At 42.7% G+C, this 21,641-nt stretch overlaps 1 protein-coding gene across 1 annotated transcript in view; it reads right to left on the reverse strand.

Moving 5' to 3' along the window:
• The window catches only part of LOC149431174 (FHF complex subunit HOOK-interacting protein 1B-like), a 106,512-nt gene extending 105,335 nt beyond the window's left edge, over positions 1–1,177 (reverse strand). The window contains exon 1 of the mRNA XM_089665827.1: positions 1,104–1,177. The gene's annotated coding sequence lies outside the window, so the exon portion shown is untranslated. The remainder of the gene's footprint in view (positions 1–1,103) is intronic.
• Positions 1,178–21,641: the final 20,464 nt, after the last annotated feature.

The raw sequence follows: 21,641 nt of genomic DNA on the forward strand, positions 1-21,641 counted from the left end.
GTGGGGGTTGGGGGGTACACGGTGGAGGTTGGGGGGTTGTGGCCCCCCTGGGGTGGTATAGTTATGTCGGTGTCAGTGGTGGTGGCGGTGTACAATGGGGGGTATACGGTGGAGGTTGGGGGGTTGTGGCCCCCCTGGGGTGGTACAGTTATGTCGGTGTCAGTGGTGGTGGCGGTGTACAATGGGGGGTATACGGTGGGGGTTGTGGCCCCCCTGGGGTGGTATAGTTATGTCTGTGTCAGTGGAGGTGGCGGTGTACAATGGGGGGTATACGGTGGAGGTTGGGGGGTTGTGGCCCCCCAGGGTGGTATAGTTATATCGGTGTCAGTGGTGGTGGCGGTGTACAATGGGGGGTACACGGTGGGGGTTGTGGCCCCCCCCCGGGGTGGTATAGTTATGTCGGTGTCAGTGGTGGTGGCGGTGTACAATGGGGGGTACACGGTGGGGGTTGTGGCCCCCCCCGGGGTGGTACAGTTATGTCGGTGTCAGTGGCGGTGTACAATGGGGGGTACACGGTGGGGGTTGTGGGCCCCCCGGGGTGGTACAGTTATGTCGGTGTCAGTGGCGGTGTACAATGGGGGGTATACGGTGGGGGTTGTGGCCCCCCCGCGGTGGTACAGTTGTGTCAGTGGTGCTGGCGGTGTACAATGGGGGGTATACGGTGGGGGTTGTGGCCCCCCCCGCGGTGGTACAGTTGTGTCAGTGGTGGTGGCGGTGTACAATGGGGGGTATACGGTGGGGGTTGTGGCCCCCCCCCCGCGGTGGTACAGTTGTGTCAGTGATGTACAATGGGGGGTATACGGTGGGGGTTGTGGCCCCCCCCCCGCGGTGGTACAGTTGTGTCAGTGGTGTACAATGGGGGGTATACAGAGGGGGAGGGGTGGTGATGTATACGGTGGGGGTTGGGAATCAGCGCCCCCTCTGGGGAGGTACAGGTAAGACATGATGGGTGTATGTCGGTGTCAGTGGTGGTGTCGGTGTACAATGGGAGGGGTGTACAGAGGGGGAGGGGAGTCTCCTCAATGTAAGGTGCTGGCAGTGAGGGGGGCACACAGAGATGAATATCGGGGTACACACTCTCCCCCTCCCCCCCGGGCTCTCACCTGTCTCCTCGGCTCCCGGCCGCCATTTTTCTCCGCCGTGTTGCTGCACCTCTAAGGCTCCGCCCCCTCCGCCAGGCATGCCGGGAGATGTAGTATGTGTGCACAGAGCCAGCGGACCGCTGGTCCAGGGGCGACACCTGGCGGAGAGAGAGAGGAACTACAACCTGCCGGAGAGCACAGCCAACCGACACTGTCCCTGGAAGGAAATGTCACCTGGAATGTACCTAATAATAGTGAAGAGGAAAAAAAAGGAAAGCATTTATATATATTTTTTTTTTCACAGTATATATACTATACATTGCTCCTGCAAATGTCTCAACGTGTCCCTGGAAGTTTCCCTATTAATGACCATTCGTTGTCTCTGCATGTGTCCGGGATAATATCATAGGGAATGTTTCTTTAAAATGTCCCTAAGATGGTGTGTATAATGTCCCTGGAAATGTCCTTCATTGTCTCTTCAGTGTATCTACATATATCCTTTCCCTAATAATGTCCCTGGAAATATATATAATCATGTCCTTGAAAATAAATATAATGTCCCCAACAATTTCCTTGGAAATGTTCCAATATTGTCCCTAAATATGTCCCTAATAATATCCTTGGACATATATATATATATATACAGGGCTTTTTTTCAGCAGGAACGCGGGGGAACGCAGTTCCGGCACCTCCAGCACTGAATGTATGTAATGACCAAGGATGCTGGAGGGTCTATTGATGCTGGCTGCTGCAGGGTCTATTGATCTATTGATGCTGGCTGCTGGAGGGTCTATTGGCTGCTGGAGGGTCTATTGGCTGCTGGACAGTCTATTGATGCTGGCTGCTGGTGGGTCTATTGGCTGCTGGAGTGTCTATTGGCTGCTGGTGGGTCTATTGGCTGCTGGAGTGTCTATTGGCTGCTGGTGGGTCTATTGGCTGCTGGAGTGTCTATTGGCTGCTGGTGGGTCTATTGGCTGCTGGAGGGTCTATTGGCTGCTGGAGGGTCTATTGATGCTGGCTGCTGGTGGGTCTATTGATGCTGGCTGCTGGTGGGTCTATTGATGTTAGCTGATATTGGGTCTATTGGCTGCTGGTGGGTCTATTGGCTGCTGGAGACGCTATTGATGCTGGCTGCTGGTGTGTCTATTGGCTGCTGGAGGCTCTATTGATGCTGGCTGCTGGTGGGTCTATTGATGCTGGCTGCTGGAGGATTAATTGATGCTTGCTGCTGGAGCATCTATTGATGCTGGCTGCTGTAGGGTCTATTGGCTGCTGGAGGGTCTATTGGCTGATGGAGGGTCTATTGATGCTGGCTGCTGGTGGGTCTATTGGCTGCTGGAGGGTCTATTGTTGCTGGCTGCTGGAGGGTCTATTGTTGCTGGCTGCTGGAGGGTCTATTGATGCTGGCTGCTGGTGGGTCTATTGGCTGCTGGAGGGTCTATTGTTGCTGGCTACTGGTGGGTCTATTGATGCTGGCTGCTGGAGGGTCTATTGATGCTGGCTGCTGGAGGGTCTATTGATGTTGGCTGCTGGAGGGTCTATTGATGCTGGCTACTGGAGGGTCTATTGTTGCTGGCCACTGGTGGGTGTATTGATGCTGGCTGCTGGAGGGTCTATTGATGTTGGCTGCTGGAGGGTCTATTGATGTTGGCTGCTGGAGGGTTTATTGATGCTGGCTGCTGAAGGGTCTATTGATGCTGGCTGTTGGGAGTGTGTTGTTACTGGGGTGGATCTATTGCCACAGGAGTGACCCCCTGGCTAAATTTCATGGGCTCTGCTGTCCTACTTGCAGGCCTGGGACCCCCATGGTGGGTGTGACAGGTGGAGGGGAGGAAGACCAACAAATGTCTGTTCACTGATCTCCCCTCGAAGATAATAGAAGGCAATCTGCAGCCCCGATAGCTTCATTGGACACATCAGGGGTCTCAAGGACAGCTGGGGTCTAAGTAAAGAGAACCTGTTACCAAAGACTTTATGTCAAAGGGGGGCTGTTGTTCCTCTATGTCAGGGGTGTCAAACTAGCGGCCCTCCAGCTGTTGCAAAAATACAAGTCCCATCATGCCTCTGCCTTTAGGAATCTTGCCTGTAACTGTCAGTCTTGCAATGCATCATGGGACATGTAGTTTGGCAACAGCTGGAGGGCCGCCAGTATGATGCTCAGGCTCTATGCGATATAAAGTTCTAGGGAAAAAAAGTAAAAAAATTAAAATATACCCAAAAACTATATTTCGGATTGGATACAATGTCTCCAGGTGTGCAGTGTCCAGGTGTTAATGTTCTATATGTTGGATTGGATACAATGTCTCCAGGTGTGTAGTGTCCAGGTGTTAATGTTCTATATGTTGGATTGGATACAATGTTTCCAGGTGTGCAGTGTCCAGGTGTTAATGTTCTATATTTCGGATTGGATACAATGTCTCCAGGTGTGCAGTGTCCAGGTGTTAATGTTCTATATTTCGGATTGGATACAATGTCTCCAGGTGTGTAGTGTCCAGGTGTTAATGTTCTATATTTCGGATTGGATACAATGTCTCCAGGTGTGTAGTGTCCAGGTGTTAATGTTCTATATTTCGGATTGGATACAATGTCTCCAGGTGTGTAGTGTCCAGGTGTTAATGTTCTATATTTCGGATTGGATACAATGTCTCCAGGTGTGTAGTGTCCAGGTGTTAATGTTCTATATTTCGGATTGGATACAATGTCTCCAGGTGTGTAGTGTCCAGGTGTTAATGTTCTATATTTCAGATTGAATACAATGTCTCCAGGTGTGCAGTGTCCAGGTGTTAATGTTCTATATTTTGGATTGGATACAATGTCTCCAGGTGTGTAGTGTGCAGGTGTTAATGTTCTATATGTTGGATTGGATACAATGTCTTCAGGTGTGCAGTGTCCAAGTGTTAATGTTCTATATTTCGGATTGGATACAATGTCTCCAGGTGTGCAGTGCCCAGGTGTTAATGTTCTACATTTCAGATTGGATACAATGTCTCCAGGTGTGCGGTGTCCAGGTGTTAATGTTTCATATTTCAGATTGGATACAATGTCTCCAGGTGTGTAGTGTCCAGGTGTTAATGTTCTATATGTTGGATTGGATACAATGTCTTCAGGTGTGCAGTGTCCAGGTGTTAATGTTCTATATGTTGGATTGGATACAATGTCTCCAGGTGTGCAGTGTCCAGGTGTTAATGTTCTATATTTCGGATTGGATACAATGTCTCCAGGTGTGCAGTGCCCAGGTGTTAATGTTCTATATTTCAGATTGGATATAATGTCTCCAGGTGTGCAGTGTCCAGGCGTTAATGTTCTATATGTTGGATTGGATACAATGTCTCCAGGTGTGCAGTGTCCAGGTGTTAATGTTCTATATGTTGGATTGGATACAATGTCTCCAGGTGTGCAGTGTCCAGGCGTTAATGTTTCATATTTCAGATTGGATACAATGTCTCCAGGTGTGCAGTGTCCAGGTGTTAATGTTCTATATTTCGGATTGGATACAATGTCTCCAGGTGTGCAGTGTCCAGGTGTTAATGTTCTATATTTCGGATTGGATACAATGTCTCCAGGTGTGTAGTGTCCAGGTGTTAATGTTCTATATTTCGGATTGGATACAATGTCCCAGGTGTGTAGTGTCCAGGTGTTAATGTTCTATATGTTGGATTGGATACAATGTCTCCAGGTGTGCAGTGTCCAGGTGTTAATGTTCTATATTTTGGATTGGATACAATGTCTCCAGGTGTGCAGTGTACAGGTGTTAATGTTCTATATCTTGGGTTGGATACAATGTCTCCAGGTGTGCAGTGTCCAGGTTTTAATGTTCTATATTTCGGATTGGATACAATGTCTCCAGGTGTGTAGTGTCCAGGTGTTAATGTTCTATATTTTGGATTGGATACAATGTCTCCAGGTGTGCAGTGTCCAGGTGTTAATGTTCTATATGTTGGATTGGATACAATGTCTCCAGGTGTTCAGTGTCCAGGTGTTAATGTTCTATATGTTGGATTGGATACAATGTCTCCAGGTGTGCAGTGTCCAGGCGTTAATGTTCTATATTTCGGATTGGATACAATGTCTCCAGGTGTGCAGTGTCCAGGTGTTAATGTTCTATATTTCGGATTGGATACAATGTCTCCAGGTGTGCAGTGTCCAGGTGTTAATGTTCTATATTTCGGATTGGATACAATGTCTCCAGGTGTGCAGTGTCCAGTTTTTAATGTTCCATATTTCGGATTGGATACAATGTCTCCAGGTTTTCAGTGTCCAGGTGTTAATGTTCTATATGTTGGATTGGATACAATGTCTCCAGGTGTGTAGTGTCCAGGTGTTAATGTTCTATATGTTGGATTGGATACAATGTCTCCAGGTGTGTAGTGTCCAGGTGTTAATGTTCTATATGTTGGATTGGATACAATGTCTCCAGGTGTGCAGTGTCCAGGTGTTAATGTTCTATATTTCGGATTGGATACAATGTCTCCAGGTGTGTAGTGTCCAGGTGTTAATGTTCTATATTTCGGATTGGAAACAATGTCTCCAGGTGTGCAGTGTCCAGGTGTTAATATTCTATATTTCAGATTGAATACAATGTCTCCAGGTGTGCAGTGTCCAGGTGTTAATGTTCTATATTTTGGATTGGAAACAATGTCTCCAGGTGTGTAGTGTCCAGGTGTTAATGTTCTATATGTTGGATTGGATACAATGTCTCCATCTGTGTAGTGTCCAGGCGTTAATGTTCTATATGTTGGAATGGATACAATGTCTCCAGGTGTGTAGTGTCCAGGTGTTAATGTTCTATATTTCGGATTGGATACAATGTCTCCAGGTGTGTAGTGTCCAGGTGTTAATGTTCTATATTTCGGATTGGATACAATGTCTCCAGGTGTGCAGTGTCCAGGTGTTAATGTTCTATATGTTGGATTGGATACAATGTCTCCAGGTGTGTAGTGTCCAGGTGTTAATGTTCTATATGTTGGATTGGATACAATGTCTCCAGGTGTGCAGTGTCCAGGCGTTAATGTTCTATATTTCGGATTGGATACAATGTCTCCAGGTGTGCAGTGTCCAGGTGTTAATGTTCCATATTTCGGATTGGATACAATGTCTCCAGGTGTGCAGTGTCCAGGTGTTAATGTTCTATATGTTGGATTGGATACAATGTCTCCATCTGTGTAGTGTCCAGGCGTTAATGTTCTATATGTTGGAATGGATACAATGTCTCCAGGTGTGTAGTGTCCAGGTGTTAATGTTCTATATTTCGGATTGGATACAATGTCTCCAGGTGTGTAGTGTCCAGGTGTTAATGTTCTATATTTCGGATTGGATACAATGTCTCCAGGTGTGCAGTGTCCAGGTGTTAATGTTCTATATGTTGGATTGGATACAATGTCTCCAGGTGTGTAGTGTCCAGGTGTTAATGTTCTATATGTTGGATTGGATACAATGTCTCCAGGTGTGCAGTGTCCAGGCGTTAATGTTCTATATTTCGGATTGGATACAATGTCTCCAGGTGTGCAGTGTCCAGGTGTTAATGTTCCATATTTCGGATTGGATACAATGTCTCCAGGTGTGCAGTGTCCAGTTGTTAATGTTCCATATTTCGGATTGGATACAATGTCTCCAGGTGTTCAGTGTCCAGGTGTTAATGTTCTATATTTCGGATTGGATACAATGTCTCCAGGTGTGCAGTGTCCAGGTGTTAATGTTCTATATTTCGGATTGGATACAATGTCTCCAGGTGTGCAGTGTCAAGGTGTTAATGTTCTATATTTCAGATTGGATACAATGTCTCCAGGTGTGCAGTGTCCAGGTGTTAATGTTCTATATGTTGGATTGGATACAATGTCCAATCCAAAATATAGAACATTAACACCTGGAGACTACACACCTGGAGACATTGTATCCAATCCAACATATAGAACATTAACGCCTGGACACTGCACACCTGGAGACATTGTATCCAATCTGAAATATAGAACATTAACACCTGGACACTGCACACCTGGAGACATTGTATCCAATCCGAAATATAGAACATTAACGGATTGGATACAATGTTTCCAGGTGTGCAGTGTCCAGGTGTTAATGTTCTATATTTCGGATTGGATACAATGTCTCCAGGTGTGTAGTGTCCAGGTGTTAATGTTCTATATTTCAGATTGAATACAATGTCTCCAGGTGTGCAGTGTCCAGGTGTTAATGTTCTATATTTTGGATTGGATACAATGTCTCCAGGTGTGTAGTGTCCAGGTGTTAATGTTCTATATGTTGGATTGGATACAATGTCTTCAGGTGTGCAGTGTCCAGGTGTTAATGTTCTATATTTCGGATTGGATACAATGTCTCCAGGTGTGCAGTGCCCAGGTGTTAATGTTCTATATTTCAGATTGGATACAATGTCTCCAGGTGTGCAGTGTCCAGGCGTTAATGTTTCATATTTCAGATTGGATACAATGTCTCCAGGTGTGCAATGTCCAGGTGTTAATGTTCTATATTTCGGATTGGATACAATGTCTCCAGGTGTGTAGTGTCCAGGTGTTAATGTTCTGTATTTCGGATTGGATACAATGTCTCCAGGTGTGCAGTGTCCAGGTTTTAATGTTCTATATTTCGGATTGGATACAATGTCTCCAGGTGTGTAGTGTCCAGGTGTTAATGTTCTATATTTTGGATTGGATACAATGTCTCCAGGTGTGTAGTGTCCAGGTGTTAATGTTCTATATTTTGGATTGGATACAATGTCTCCAGGTGTGCAGTGTCCAGGTGTTAATGTTCTATATTTCGGATTGGATACAATGTCTCCAGGTGTGTAGTGTCCAGGTGTTAATGTTCTATATTTTGGATTGGATACAATGTCTCCAGGTTTGTAGTGTCCAGGTGTTAATGTTCTATATTTCAGATTGGATACAATGTCTCCAGGTGTGTAGTGTCCAGGTGTTAATGTTCTATATTTCGGATTGGATACAATGTCTCCAGGTGTGCAGTGTCCAGGTGTTAATGTTCTATATTTCGGATTGGATACAATGTCTCCAGGTGTGCAGTGTCCAGGTGTTAATGTTCTATATGTTGAATTGGATACAATGTCTCCAGGTGTGTAGTGTCCAGGCGTTAATGTTCTATATTTCGGATTGGATACAATGTCTCCAGGTGTGTAGTGTCCAGGTGTTAATGTTCTATATGTTGGATTGGATACAATGTCTCCAGGTTTGTAGTGTCCAGGTGTTAATGTTCTATATTTCAGATTGGATACAATGTCTCCAGGTGTGTAGTGTCCAGGTGTTAATGTTCTATATTTCGGATTGGATACAATGTCTCCAGGTGTGCAGTGTCCAGGCGTTAATGTTCTATATTTCGGATTGGATACAATGTCTCCAGGTGTGTAGTGTCCAGGTGTTAATGTTCTATATGTTGGATTGGATACAATGTCTCCATGTGGGCAGTGTCCAGGTGTTAATGTTCTATATTTCGGATTGGATACAATGTCTCCAGGTGTGCAGTGTCCAGGTGTTAATGTTCTATATTTCGGATTGGATACAATGTCTCCAGGTGTGCAGTGTCCAGGTGTTAATGTTCTATATTTCGGATTGGATACAATGTCTCCAGGTGTGCAGTGTCCAGGCGTTAATGTTCTATATGTTGGATTGGATACAATGTCTCCAGGTGTGTAGTGTCCAGGTGTTAATGTTCTATATGTTGGATAGAATACAATGTCTCCAGGTGTGCAGTGTCCAGGCGTTAATGTTCTATATGTTGGATTGGATACAATGTCTCCAGATGTGCAGTGTCCAGTTGTTAATGTTCCATATTTCGGATTGGATACAATGTCTCCAGGTGTGTAGTGTCCAGGTGTTAATGTTCTATATTTCAGATTGGATACAATGTCTCCAGGTGTGCAGTGTCCAGGCGTTAATGTTTCATATTTCAGATTGGATACAATGTCTCCAGGTGTGCAGTGTCCAGGTGTTAATGTTCTATATTTTGGATTGGATACAATGTCTCCAGGTGTGCAGTGTCCAGGTGTTAATGTTCTATATTTCGGATTGGATACAATGTCTCCAGGTGTGTAGTGTCCAGGTGTTAATGTTCTATATTTCGGATTGGATACAATGTCCCAGGTGTGTAGTGTCCAGGTGTTAATGTTCTATATGTTGGATTGGATAAAATGTCTCCAGGTGTGCAGTGTCCAGGTTTTAATGTTCTATATTTCGGATTGGATACAATGTCTCCAGGTGTGTAGTGTCCAGGTGTTAATGTTCTATATTTTGGATTGGATACAATGTCTCCAGGTGTGTAGTGTCCAGGTGTTAATGTTCTATATTTCGGATTGGATACAATGTCTCCAGGTGTGTAGTGTCCAGGTGTTAATGTTCTATATTTCAGATTGGATACAATGTCTCCAGGTGTGTAGTGTCCAGGTGTTAATGTTCTATATTTCAGATTGGATACAATGTCTCCAGGTGTGCAGTGTCCAGGTGTTAATGTTCTATATTTCGGATTGGATACAATGTCTCCAGGTGTGTAGTGTCCAGGTGTTAATGTTCTATATGTTGGATTGGATACAATGTCTCCAGGTGTGCAGTGTCCAGGCGTTAATGTTCTATATTTCGGATTGGATACAATGTCTCCAGGTGTGCAGTGTCCAGGTGTTAATGTTCTATATTTTGGATTGGATACAGTGTCTCCAGGTGTGTAGTGTCCAGGTGTTAATGTTCTATATTTCGGATTGGATTCAATGTCTCCAGGTGTGCAGTGTCCAGGTGTTAATGTTCTATATGTTGGATTGGATACAATGTCTCCAGGTGTGCAGTGTCCAGGTGTTAATGTTCTATATTTCGGATTGGATACAATATCTCCAGGTGTGTAGTGTCCAGGTGTTAATGTTCTATATGTTGGATTGGATACAATGTCTCCAGGTGTGCAGTGTCCAGGTGTTAATGTTCTATATTTCGGATTGGATACAATGTCTCCAGGTGTGCAGTGTCCAGGTGTTAATGTTCTATATTTCGGATTGGATACAATGTCTCCAGGTGTGTAGTGTCCAGGTGTTAATGTTCTATATTTCGGATTGGATACAATGTCCCAGGTGTGTAGTGTCCAGGTGTTAATGTTCTATATGTTGGATTGGATACAATGTCTCCAGGTGTGCAGTGTCCAGGTGTTAATGTTCTATATTTTGGATTGGATACAATGTCTCCAGGTGTGCAGTGTACAGGTGTTAATGTTCTATATCTTGGGTTGGATACAATGTCTCCAGGTGTGCAGTGTCCAGGTGTTAATGTTCTATATTTCGGATTGGATACAATGTCTCCAGGTGTGTAGTGTCCAGGTGTTAATGTTCTATATTTTGGATTGGATACAATGTCTCCAGGTGTGCAGTGTCCAGGTGTTAATGTTCTATATGTTGGATTGGATACAATGTCTCCAGGTGTTCAGTGTCCAGGTGTTAATGTTCTATATGTTGGATTGGATACAATGTCTCCAGGTGTGCAGTGTCCAGGCGTTAATGTTCTATATTTCGGATTGGATACAATGTCTCCAGGTGTGCAGTGTCCAGGTGTTAATGTTCTATATTTCGGATTGGATACAATGTCTCCAGGTGTGCAGTGTCCAGGTGTTAATGTTCTATATTTCGGATTGGATACAATGTCTCCAGGTGTGCAGTGTCCAGTTTTTAATGTTCCATATTTCGGATTGGATACAATGTCTCCAGGTTTTCAGTGTCCAGGTGTTAATGTTCTATATGTTGGATTGGATACAATGTCTCCAGGTGTGTAGTGTCCAGGTGTTAATGTTCTATATGTTGGATTGGATACAATGTCTCCAGGTGTGTAGTGTCCAGGTGTTAATGTTCTATATGTTGGATTGGATACAATGTCTCCAGGTGTGCAGTGTCCAGGTGTTAATGTTCTATATTTCGGATTGGATACAATGTCTCCAGGTGTGTAGTGTCCAGGTGTTAATGTTCTATATTTCGGATTGGAAACAATGTCTCCAGGTGTGCAGTGTCCAGGTGTTAATATTCTATATTTCAGATTGAATACAATGTCTCCAGGTGTGCAGTGTCCAGGTGTTAATGTTCTATATTTTGGATTGGAAACAATGTCTCCAGGTGTGTAGTGTCCAGGTGTTAATGTTCTATATGTTGGATTGGATACAATGTCTCCATCTGTGTAGTGTCCAGGCGTTAATGTTCTATATGTTGGAATGGATACAATGTCTCCAGGTGTGTAGTGTCCAGGTGTTAATGTTCTATATTTCGGATTGGATACAATGTCTCCAGGTGTGTAGTGTCCAGGTGTTAATGTTCTATATTTCGGATTGGATACAATGTCTCCAGGTGTGCAGTGTCCAGGTGTTAATGTTCTATATGTTGGATTGGATACAATGTCTCCAGGTGTGTAGTGTCCAGGTGTTAATGTTCTATATGTTGGATTGGATACAATGTCTCCAGGTGTGTAGTGTCCAGGTGTTAATGTTCTATATGTTGGATTGGATACAATGTCTCCAGGTGTGTAGTGTCCAGGTGTTAATGTTCTATATGTTGGATTGGATACAATGTCTCCAGGTGTGTAGTGTCCAGGTGTTAATGTTCTATATGTTGGATTGGATACAATGTCTCCAGGTGTGCAGTGTCCAGGCGTTAATGTTCTATATTTCGGATTGGATACAATGTCTCCAGGTGTGCAGTGTCCAGGTGTTAATGTTCCATATTTCGGATTGGATACAATGTCTCCAGGTGTGCAGTGTCCAGTTGTTAATGTTCCATATTTCGGATTGGATACAATGTCTCCAGGTGTTCAGTGTCCAGGTGTTAATGTTCTATATTTCGGATTGGATACAATGTCTCCAGGTGTGCAGTGTCCAGGTGTTAATGTTCTATATTTTGGATTGGATACAATGTCTCCAGGTGTGCAGTGTCAAGGTGTTAATGTTCTATATTTCAGATTGGATACAATGTCTCCAGGTGTGCAGTGTCCAGGTGTTAATGTTCTATATGTTGGATTGGATACAATGTCCAATCCAAAATATAGAACATTAACACCTGGAGACTACACACCTGGAGACATTGTATCCAATCCGAAATATAGAACATTAACGGATTGGATACAATGTTTCCAGGTGTGCAGTGTCCAGGTGTTAATGTTCTATATTTCGGATTGGATACAATGTCTCCAGGTGTGTAGTGTCCAGGTGTTAATGTTCTATATTTCAGATTGAATACAATGTCTCCAGGTGTGCAGTGTCCAGGTGTTAATGTTCTATATTTTGGATTGGATACAATGTCTCCAGGTGTGTAGTGTCCAGGTGTTAATGTTCTATATGTTGGATTGGATACAATGTCTTCAGGTGTGCAGTGTCCAGGTGTTAATGTTCTATATTTCGGATTGGATACAATGTCTCCAGGTGTGCAGTGCCCAGGTGTTAATGTTCTATATTTCAGATTGGATACAATGTCTCCAGGTGTGCAGTGTCCAGGCGTTAATGTTTCATTTTTCAGATTGGATACAATGTCTCCAGGTGTGCAGTGTCCAGGTGTTAATGTTCTATATTTCGGATTGGATACAATGTCTCCAGGTGTGTAGTGTCCAGGTGTTAATGTTCTGTATTTCGGATTGGATACAATGTCTCCAGGTGTGCAGTGTCCAGGTTTTAATGTTCTATATTTCGGATTGGATACAATGTCTCCAGGTGTGTAGTGTCCAGGTGTTAATGTTCTATATTTTGGATTGGATACAATGTCTCCAGGTGTGTAGTGTCCAGGTGTTAATGTTCTATATTTTGGATTGGATACAATGTCTCCAGGTGTGCAGTGTCCAGGTGTTAATGTTCTATATTTCGGATTGGATACAATGTCTCCAGGTGTGTAGTGTCCAGGTGTTAATGTTCTATATTTTGGATTGGATACAATGTCTCCAGGTTTGTAGTGTCCAGGTGTTAATGTTCTATATTTCAGATTGGATACAATGTCTCCAGGTGTGTAGTGTCCAGGTGTTAATGTTCTATATTTCGGATTGGATACAATGTCTCCAGGTGTGCAGTGTCCAGGTGTTAATGTTCTATATTTCGGATTGGATACAATGTCTCCAGGTGTGCAGTGTCCAGGTGTTAATGTTCTATATGTTGAATTGGATACAATGACTCCAGGTGTGTAGTGTCCAGGCGTTAATGTTCTATATTTCGGATTGGATACAATGTCTCCAGGTGTGTAGTGTCCAGGTGTTAATGTTCTATATGTTGGATTGGATACAATGTCTCCAGGTTTGTAGTGTCCAGGTGTTAATGTTCTATATTTCAGATTGGATACAATGTCTCCAGGTGTGTAGTGTCCAGGTGTTAATGTTCTATATTTCGGATTGGATACAATGTCTCCAGGTGTGCAGTGTCCAGGCGTTAATGTTCTATATTTCGGATTGGATACAATGTCTCCAGGTGTGTAGTGTCCAGGTGTTAATGTTCTATATGTTGGATTGGATACAATGTCTCCATGTGGGCAGTGTCCAGGTGTTAATGTTCTATATTTCGGATTGGATACAATGTCTCCAGGTGTGCAGTGTCCAGGTGTTAATGTTCTATATTTCGGATTGGATACAATGTCTCCAGGTGTGCAGTGTCCAGGTGTTAATGTTCTATATTTCGGATTGGATACAATGTCTCCAGGTGTGCAGTGTCCAGGCGTTAATGTTCTATATGTTGGATTGGATACAATGTCTCCAGGTGTGTAGTGTCCAGGTGTTAATGTTCTATATGTTGGATAGAATACAATGTCTCCAGGTGTGCAGTGTCCAGGCGTTAATGTTCTATATGTTGGATTGGATACAATGTCTCCAGATGTGCAGTGTCCAGTTGTTAATGTTCCATATTTCGGATTGGATACAATGTCTCCAGGTGTGCAGTGTCCAGGTGTTAATGTTCTATATTTCGGATTGGATACAATGTCTCCAGGTGTGTAGTGTCCAGGTGTTAATGTTCTATATTTCAGATTGGATACAATGTCTCCAGGTGTGCAGTGTCCAGGCGTTAATGTTTCATATTTCAGATTGGATACAATGTCTCCAGGTGTGCAGTGTCCAGGTGTTAATGTTCTATATTTTGGATTGGATACAATGTCTCCAGGTGTGCAGTGTCCAGGTGTTAATGTTCTATATTTCGGATTGGATACAATGTCTCCAGGTGTGTAGTGTCCAGGTGTTAATGTTCTATATTTCGGATTGGATACAATGTCCCAGGTGTGTAGTGTCCAGGTGTTAATGTTCTATATGTTGGATTGGATAAAATGTCTCCAGGTGTGCAGTGTCCAGGTTTTAATGTTCTATATTTCGGATTGGATACAATGTCTCCAGGTGTGTAGTGTCCAGGTGTTAATGTTCTATATTTTGGATTGGATACAATGTCTCCAGGTGTGTAGTGTCCAGGTGTTAATGTTCTATATTTCGGATTGGATACAATGTCTCCAGGTGTGTAGTGTCCAGGTGTTAATGTTCTATATTTCAGATTGGATACAATGTCTCCAGGTGTGTAGTGTCCAGGTGTTAATGTTCTATATTTCAGATTGGATACAATGTCTCCAGGTGTGCAGTGTCCAGGTGTTAATGTTCTATATTTCGGATTGGATACAATGTCTCCAGGTGTGTAGTGTCCAGGTGTTAATGTTCTATATGTTGGATTGGATACAATGTCTCCAGGTGTGCAGTGTCCAGGCGTTAATGTTCTATATTTCGGATTGGATACAATGTCTCCAGGTGTGCAGTGTCCAGGTGTTAATGTTCTATATTTTGGATTGGATACAGTGTCTCCAGGTGTGTAGTGTCCAGGTGTTAATGTTCTATATTTCGGATTGGATTCAATGTCTCCAGGTGTGCAGTGTCCAGGTGTTAATGTTCTATATGTTGGATTGGATACAATGTCTCCAGGTGTGCAGTGTCCAGGTGTTAATGTTCTATATTTCGGATTGGATACAATATCTCCAGGTGTGTAGTGTCCAGTTGTTAATGTTCTATATTTCGGATTGGATACAATGTCTCCAGGTGTGTAGTGTCCAGGTGTTAATGTTCTATATTTCGGATTGGATACAATGTCTCCAGGTGTGCAGTGTCCAGGTGTTAATGTTCTATATTTCGGATTGGATACAATATTTCCAGGTGTGCAGTGTCCAGGTGTTAATGTTCTATATTTTGGATTGGATACAATGTCTCCAGGTGTGCAGTGTCCAGGTGTTAATGTTCTATATGTTGGATTGGATACAATGTCTCCAGGTTTGTAGTGTCCAGGTGTTAATGTTCTATATTTCGGATTGGATACAATGTCTCCAGGTGTGTAGTGTCCAGGCGTTAATGTTCTATATTTCGGATTGGATACAATGTCTCCAGGTGTGCAGTGTCCAGGTGTTAATGTTCTATATTTCGGATTGGATACAATGTCTCCAGGTGTGCAGTGTCCAGGTGTTAATGTTCTATTTTTCGGATTGGATACAATGTCTCCAGGTGTGCAGTGTTCAGGTGTTAATGTTCTATATTTCGGATTGGATACAATGTCTCCAGGTGTGTAGTGTCCAGGTGTTAATGTTCTATATGTTGGATTGGATACAATGTCTCCAGGTGTGTAGTGTCCAGGTGTTAATGTTCTATATGTTGGATTGGATACAATGTCTCCATGTGGGCAGTGTCCAGGTGTTAATGTTCTATATTTCGGATTGGATACAATGTCTCCAGGTGTGCAGTGTCCAGGTGTTAATGTTCTATATTTCGGATTGGATACAATGTCTCCAGGTGTGCAGTGTCCAGGTGTTAATGTTCTATATTTTGGATTGGATACAATGTCTCCATGTGGGCAGTGTCCAGGTGTTAATGTTCTATATTTCGGATTGGATACAATGTCTCCAGGTGTGTAGTGTCCAGGTGTTAATGTTCTATATTTTGGATTGGATACAATGTCTCCAGGTGTGTAGTGTCCAGGTGTTAATGTTCTATATTTTGGATTGGATACAATGTCTCCAGGTGTGTAGTGTCCAGGTGTTAATGTTCTATATTTCGGATTGGATACAATGTCTCCAGGTGTGTAGTGTCCAGGTGTTAATGTTCTATATTTCAGATTGGATACAATGTCTCCAGGTGTGTAGTGTCCAGGTGTTAATGTTCTATATGTTGGATTGGATACAATGTCTCCAGGTGTGCAGTGTCCAGGTGTTAATGTTCTATATTTCGGATTGGATACAATGTCTCCAGGTGTGCAGTGTCCAGGTGTTATTGTTCTATATTTTGGATTGGATACAGTGTCTCCAGGTGTGTAGTGTCCAGGTGTTAATGTTCTATATTTCGGATTGGATACAATGTCTCCAGGTGTGCAGTGTCCAGGTGTTAATGTTCTATATGTTGGATTGGATACAATGTCTCCAGGTGTGCAGTGTCCAGGTGTTAATGTTCTATATTTCGGATTGGATACAATGTCTCCAGGTGTGTAGTGTCCAGTTGTTAATGTTCTATATTTCGGATTGGATACAATGTCTCCAGGTGTGTAGTGTCCAGGTGTTAATGTTCTATATTTCGGATTGGATGCAATGTCTCCAGGTGTGCAGTGTCCAGGTGTTAATGTTCTATATGTTGGATTGGATACAATGTCTCCAGGTGTGTAGTGTCCAGGCGTTAATGTTCTATATGTTGGATTGGATACAATGTATCCAGGTGTGTAGTGTCCAGGTGTTAATGTTCTATATTTCGGATTGGATACAATATTTCCAGGTGTGCAGTGTCCAGGTGTTAATGTTCTATATTTTGGATTGGATACAATGTCTCCAGGTGTGCAGTGTCCAGGTGTTAATGTTCTATATGTTGGATTGGATACAAAGTCTCCAGGTGTGTAGTGTCCAGGTGTTAATGTTCTATATGTTGGATTGGATACAATGTCTCCAGGTGTGCAGTGTCCAGGCGTTAATGTTCTATATTTCGGATTGGATACAATGTCTCCAGGTGTGCAGTGTCCAGGTGTTAATGTTCTATATTTCGGATTGGATACAATGTCTCCAGGTGTGCAGTGTCCAGGTGTTAATGTTCTATATTTCAGATTGGATACAATGTCTCCAGGTGTGCAGTGTTCAGGTGTTAATATTCTATATTTCGGATTGGATACAATGTCTCCAGGTGTGTAGTGTCCAGGTGTTAATGTTCTATATGTTGGATTGGATACAATGTCTCCAGGTGTGCAGTGTCCAGGCGTTAATGTTCTATATTTCGGATTGGATACAATGTCTCCAGGTATGCAGTGTCCAGGCGTTAATGTTCTATATGTTGGATTGGATACAATGTCTCCAGGTGTGTAGTGTCCAGGTGTTAATGTTCTATATTTCGGATTGGATACAATGTCTCCAGGTGTGCAGTGTCCAGGTGTTAATGTTCTATATTTCGGATTGGATACAATGTCTCCAGGTGTGTAGTGTCCAGGTGTTAATGTTCCATATTTCGGATTGGATACAATGTCTCCAGGTGTGTAGTGTCCAGGTGTTAATGTTCCATATTTCGAATTGGATACAATGTCTCCAGGTGTGTAGTGTCCAGGTGTTAATGTTCTATATTTCGGATTGGATACAATGTCTCCAGGTGTGTAGTGTCCAGGTGTTAATGTTCTATATGTTGGATTGGATACAAAGTCTCCAGGTGTGTAGTGTCCAGGTGTTAATGTTCTATATTTTGGATTGGATACAATGTCTCCAGGTGTGTAGTGTCCAGGTGTTAATGTTCTATATTTCAGATTGGATACAATGTCTCCAGGTGTGCAGTGTCCAGGCGTTAATGTTTCATATTTCAGATTGGATACAATGTCTCCAGGTGTGTAGTGTCCAGGTGTTAATGTTCTATATGTTGGATTGGATACAATGTCTCCAGATCTGCAGTGTCCAGGTGTTAATGTTCTATATTTCGGATTGGATACAATGTCTCCAGGTGTGTAGTGTCCAGGTGTTAATCTATATTTCGGATTGGATACAATGTCTCCAGGTGTGTGGTGTCCAGGTGTTGATGTTCTATATTTCGGATTGGATACAATGTCTCCAGGTGTGCAGTGTCCAGGTGTTAATGTTCTATATTTCGGATTGGATACAATGTCTCCAGGTGTGCAGTGTCCAGGTGTTAATGTTCTATATTTCAGATTGGATACAATGTCTCCAGGTGTGCAGTGTCCAGGTGTTAATGTTCTATATTTCAGATTGGATACAATGTCTCCAGGTGTGCAGTGTCCAGGTGTTAATGTTCTATATTTCGGATTGGATACAATGTCTCCAGGTGTGTAGTGTCCAGGTGTTAATGTTCTATATTTCAGATTGGATACAATGTCTCCAGGTGTGCAGTGTACAGGTGTTAATGTTCTATATGTTGGATAGAATACAATGTCTCCATCTGTGTAGTGTCCAGGTGTTAATGTTCTATATTTAGGATTGGATACAATGTCTCCAGGTGTGCAGTGTCCAGGTGTTAATGTTCTATATTTCAGATTGGATACAATGTCTCCAGGTGTGTAGTGTCCAGGTGTTAAAGTTCTATATGTTGGATTGGATACAATGTCTCCAGGTGTGCAGTGTCCAGGTGTTAATGTTCTATATTTCGGATTGGATACAATGTCTCCAGGTGTGTAGTGTCAAGGTGTTAATGTTCCATATTTCGGATTGGATACAATGTCTCCAGGTGTGTAGTGTCCAGGTGTTAATGTTCTATATTTCAGATTGGATACAATGTCTCCAGGTGTGTAGTGTCCAGGTGTTAAAGTTCTATATGTTGGATTGGATACAATGTCTCCAGGTGTGCAGTGTCCAGGTGTTAATGTTCTATATTTGGGATTGGATACAATGTCTCCAGGTGTGTAGTGTCAAGGTGTTAATGTTCCATATTTCGGATTGGATACAATGTCTCCAGGTGTGTAGTGTCCAGGTGTTAATGTTCTATATTTCGGATTGGATACAATGTCTCCAGGTGTGTAGTGTCCAGGTTTTAATGTTCTATATTTCGGATTGGATACAATGTCTCCAGGTGTGTAGTGTCCAGTTGTTAATGTTCTATATTTCGGATTGGATACAATGTCTCCAGGTGTGTAGTGTCCAGGTGTTAATGTTCTATATTTCGGATTGGATACAATGTCTCCATCTGTGTAGTGTCCAGGCGTTAATGTTCTATATGTTGGATTGGATACAATGTCTCCAGGTGTGTAGTGTCCAGGTGTTAATGTTCTATATTTCGGATTGGATACAATGTCTCCAGGTGTGCAGTGTCCAGGCGTTAATGTTCTATATTTCAGATTGGATACAATGTCTCCAGGTGTGTAGTGTCCAGGTGTTAATTTTCTATATTTTGGATTGGATACAATGTCTCCAGGTGTGCAGTGTCCAGGTGTTAATGTTCTATATTTCGGATTGGATACAATGTCTCCAGGTGTGCAGTGTCCAGGTGTTAATGTTCTATATTTTGGATTGGATACAATGTCTCCATGTGGGCAGTGTCCAGGTGTTAATGTTCTATATTTCGGATTGGATACAATGTCTCCAGGTGTGTAGTGTCCAGGTGTTAATGTTCTATATTTTGGATTGGATACAATGTCTCCAGGTGTGTAGTGTCCAGGTGTTAATGTTCTATATTTTGGATTGGATACAATGTCTCCAGGTGTGTAGTGTCCAGGTGTTAATGTTCTATATTTCGGATTGGATACAATGTCTCCAGGTGTGTAGTGTTCAGGTGTTAATGTTCTATATTTCAGATTGGATACAATGTCTCCAGGTGTGTAGTGTCCAGGTGTTAATGTTCTATATGTTGGATTGGATACAATGTCTCCAGGTGTGCAGTGTCCAGGTGTTAATGTTCTATATTTCGGATTGGATACAATGTCTCCAGGTGTGCAGTGTCCAGGTGTTAATGTTCTATATGTTGGATTGGATACAATGTCTCCAGGTGTGCAGTGTCCAGGTGTTAATGTTCTATATTTCGGATTGGATACAATGTCTCCAGGTGTGTAGTGTCCAGTTGTTAATGTTCTATATTTCGGATTGGATACAATGTCTCCAGGTGTGTAGTGTCCAGGTGTTAATGTTCTATATTTCGGATTGGATGCAATGTCTCCAGGTGTGTAGTGTCCAGGTGTTAATGTTCTATATGTTGGATTGGATACAATGTCTCCAGGTGTGTAGTGTCCAGGCGTTAATGTTCTATATGTTGGATTGGATACAATGTATCCAGGTGTGTAGTGTCCAGGTGTTAATGTTCTATATTTCGGATTGGATACAATATTTCCAGGTGTGCAGTGTCCAGGTGTTAATGTTCTATATTTTGGATTGGATACAATGTCTCCAGGTGTGCAGTGTCCAGGTGTTAATGTTCTATATGTTGGATTGGATACAATGTCTCCAGGTGTGTAGTGTCCAGGTGTTAATGTTCTATATGTTGGATTGGATACAATGTCTCCAGGTGTGCAGTGTCCAGGCGTTAATGTTCTATATTTCGGATTGGATACAATGTCTCCAGGTGTGCAGTGTCCAGGTGTTAATGTTCTATATTTCGGATTGGATACAATGTCTCCAGGTGTGCAGTGTCCAGGTGTTAATGTTCTATATTTCAGATTGGATACAATGTCTCCAGGTGTGCAGTGTTCAGGTGTTAATATTCTATATTTCGGATTGGATACAATGTCTCCAGGTGTGTAGTGTCCAGGTGTTAATGTTCTATATGTTGGATTGGATACAATGTCTCCAGGTGTGCAGTGTCCAGGCGTTAATGTTCTATATTTCGGATTGGATACAATGTCTCCAGGTATGCAGTGTCCAGGCGTTAATGTTTCATATTTCAGATTGGATACAATGTCTCCAGGTGTGTAGTGTCCAGGTGTTAATGTTCTATATGTTGGATTGGATACAATGTCTCCAGGTGTGCAGTGTCCAGGTGTTAATGTTCTATATTTCGGATTGGATACAATGTCTCCAGGTGTGCAGTGTCCAGTTGTTAATGTTCCATATTTCGGATTGGATACAATGTCTCCAGGTGTTCAGTGTCCAGGTGTTAATGTTCTATATTTCGGATTGGATACAATGTCTCCAGATGTGCAGTGTCCAGGTGTTAATGTTCTATATTTCGGATTGGATACAATGTCTCCAGGTGTGTAGTGTCCAGGTGTTAATCTATATTTCGGATTGGATACAATGTCTCCAGGTGTGTGGTGTCCAGGTGTTGATGTTCTATATTTCGGATTGGATACAATGTCTCCAGGTGTGCAGTGTCCAGGTGTTAATGTTCTATATTTCGGATTGGATACAATGTCTCCAGGTGTGCAGTGTCCAGGTGTTAATGTTCTATATTTCAGATTGGATACAATGTCTCCAGGTGTGCAGTGTCCAGGTGTTAATGTTCTATATTTCAGATTGGATACAATGTCTCCAGGTGTGCAGTGTCCAGGTGTTAATGTTCTATATTTCGGATTGGATACAATGTCTCCAGGTGTGTAGTGTCCAGGTGTTAATGTTCTATATTTCAGATTGGATACAATGTCTCCAGGTGTGCAGTGTACAGGTGTTAATGTTCTATATGTTGGATAGAATACAATGTC

Source organism: Staurois parvus, unplaced genomic scaffold (genome assembly GCF_062004578.1).
Source record: "Staurois parvus isolate SC_StPar_1 unplaced genomic scaffold, SC_StPar_1.0 ptg002366l, whole genome shotgun sequence".
Taxonomy (NCBI): domain Eukaryota; kingdom Metazoa; phylum Chordata; class Amphibia; order Anura; family Ranidae; genus Staurois; species Staurois parvus.